Here is a 3,384-nt window from a genome sequence, read left to right as displayed (position 1 = left end):
AGATGCAGCAAGAAGACACTGTTAGAGGTTAGCGTGGATGCTGCTGGTGTCAGTTATATCAGAACTGGAGATTATTTCTTAATTGTTTAGATACGTTCTATGGTTCGTTGATCTGATTGGTTGAATTTTGCTTGCGATAGTTGGTGATACATGGCTCATCCAATCACCTGCTGTGTATCTGCCCTTCTCCAAACGGTTCCACAAACCATACCGTACAGTCAGATTAAAGATTCAGTATCACAGATATATTTACGGTTATTATAGTTATGCTAATTACGGTCGTCTTGGTCAAATTGACATTTGCTTACCAGCTCAAACCGCAGCATCACTTTCAAATTTGAGTCAAACGTTTGTATAAATGCGTTGATGTGCGGTGTAAACATTAGAAATTCAGCATTCACGTTACAAAGTAATCTACCAGGAATGTGCACATTACAGTCCAGCAAAAGTTGAGCCTGGTTCATCGCTGGCTGGCTCTGATCAAATTAAGGAGAGGGCAGCGTTTACACAGAGCTGCTTCAGGTTCAGCCTTAACTGGGAGATTTGAATCCTCGACTCGTGAAACGCTACAAGATAAGCACTGAATCCTGTTTATTACAGTAGTGCAGACTCTCCATTAGAGGTGTAACATTACATACATTATGTTTTAGTACATTCAGTGATAAAGTTAGATAAAAACAAATTATGTGAAAGCTTCTGTTTCACTTAAAGACTATGTGGGGGAATGTGTTAAGTTTTACGATGTATTATATCAGTTTCTGGTCTTTCTGGTTATTTTTTATATTTTTGGTTGAGAAGACATTTTGAGGCAGCTGACACTTCAGTGTTAAATCAGTGTCAACAATGAACACTTTAACAGGCTCAATTGATCAAATTTTGTTGATCATTGCGACACATTTTTAGCATTACAATGCATTTTGTCACATTTTTGCATTTAGGATTTATTGTAACACCATTTTTTATAATGTATTGGAAATTCTAGATGTTATAAAATGAATCTTCATAAAGTCTGCTAACACTAAGTATTATAATAACACTAATCATCATCGACATATCAGTCATCGCAGTAATGATTTAGCTCCTCACACTACGAATTATTTGCTCTAAAGAAGCCCTGCAACAAGTCAAACTCTTTAAATCAGTGGCTCGGCCTTTGACCTTCTATGCCTGCTATGAACCCAGTAGTCTTAATTCTTTTCTTTTTGCTTCATACCAAACCAAAAGGAGCCTTCTGTTGATGCTGTTAGCGATGCAGCTACACCTGTTGCAAACAAAGACTTAAAGTAATTTCAGACTGATTTGCCCCAGGGTGGCTTCAGTTATTAGGCCCTTTGTGTGTGTTTTTAGAAAATGCAGTGTGTGTACGTGTGTGTGATCATTTCACATCATGCCTCATTTTAGACAGGAACTGATTTTTTTTGTTTAAATCAAGTACCGTAGACAATTTAGGATTTTGAACAAAACTGGGCTGGTTTTCCTAAAAGAAATCTCCGAATCTTATGTTCAGTTCAGTCAGCTAAAAAAATATTATTTGTGCTTATTTATTTAAAAAAAAGCTAGATTCTCAAATGTTTTCCTATTTAAGACAATCCTTTTTCTGGAATACCTATACTGAACCTTGATCCTGATAGCTAAAAAACACAAAAAGTCTTGTAAAAAGTTTTTTCTTTACAGCTTATTAGCTCAAACTTCCTCAAAGTGAGTAAGTTGTTCCTAAATTAAGCAAAGATGCACTTTGAGTATTTTAAAATCTAAATCAAATTTCAGCTGTTTCAGACGTCTGTTTCGAGATGCTTTTAGGAAAACTAGTCCTAGGTTGAAGTGGAAGGAGATGTAAGAACAACAGTGTTTTGAGGACATGTTCTAGACATGTTTTAATGCTAACAATGATCTGTAATGTGATGTGTGTTGATATGAAACGTATGTTTGTTGGGATCAGGGTGCAAAGCCTTGATTTGGATTGAAAAGATGCATTCAACTGTGAAAATAAAAACTGATGCAGTGGCATCATGTTAACCCGCTGTGTCTTTGTTACTGTTGATTAACTGAATCTTCTCTGCATACATTTATTTATAAAAATGGATTAAAAGGGTATCTGCAACAAGTACTATATATCTCCGGCTTCAGTGGTTACACTTTTACATTTTAACATGAGATACAGTACAGAATATACCTTTTTCACAGCAGCCGTTTTGACATGAAATAGTAGGGTTAACACAGGTGTTACTGCTGATACTTATTTAGGTTCTTTTCCATTGAGGTCAAACAGAGTCTGCTATTGTGCATGTTGGCTCACTGGATAGGCTCTGCCACACTAAATAGAATTAGTATAATTGGTAAGACCTGTGTTTACCCTACTATTTCATGTCAAAATGGCTGATGTGAAAAAGGTCTATTGACAATATCATCATACTTTCTCTCTGTCCCTTTTTCCTGAAAGCATTTAAAATCTCAAAATTGCATATGCTATCTTTCAACCTGACACCAACACAAAACATGTTTTCTATGAGTAGACTATATGGCCAACAGTAGGAAGACAGCCCCAACAACTTTTGGTCATGGTTTAGGCCCCTTAGTTCCAGTGAAGGGAAATCTTAATGCTTATGTATGCAGCATACAATGATAATAGTTTGTCTCCAACTTTGTGTCAGTTTAGGGAAGAGCCTCCTGTTTTGACATGCCAGAGCTTCTGGGCACAAAGCCAGGTCCATGAAGAAATTATTTTCTCACTTCGATTTGGACCCCATCCAACACCTTTGGATGAACTTGAACGCTGTCTGTGAGCCAGGCCATATCAACCAACATCAGTGTTAGACCTCACTAATTCTCTTGCAGTGCAAAGTCCAATTTATGATACTATTAAATATAATGGAGCAGCATAAGTTTCTGATTTCTGAAAGGTAAAGTTAAAAGTGAAATTATTCCTAACAGATGCCTATTAACTTAACTACCTGTTTTCCTGCTTTGCTTCACAACTGACCACCTGAATGCAGAAGGAGCTCAACTATGTTATCAAAGCTTACCAAAGCTCAATCTGAAAGGTTTAAAGGTTTAGAACATTACAAAGTTTACACTGAATGTACACGTCTAAATAAGGGTCATAAGTGCTACCAAGGTTCAAACCACTCCTTTTCCTTTAAGTAGATAAAGACTGTTAACTCCTCCCTTTATCTCAAACACTGTTAACTCTGGCTAAATATTTCCTAGTTCCTGCCCCTTTTATAAATCTGCCAGTACAGGATTGGTGATTGATATTTCAACAAGCAAGGCAAATGACTGCAAATCAAAGTGCAAAGAAAATAAGGTTTGGCTTATTGTGTCAAGCTTTTAATAGCTGTGAGGAAAGTGAAACTGTTGAGTCATTCCCTGTTGTTGAGAGGTGAA

This window comes from Morone saxatilis, unplaced genomic scaffold, assembly GCF_004916995.1.
Source record: "Morone saxatilis isolate NCDOM2014 unplaced genomic scaffold, NCSU_SB_2.0 Contig4, whole genome shotgun sequence".
Lineage (NCBI taxonomy): Eukaryota > Metazoa > Chordata > Actinopteri > Moronidae > Morone > Morone saxatilis.
Note: the sequence above shows the minus strand (reverse complement) of the source record.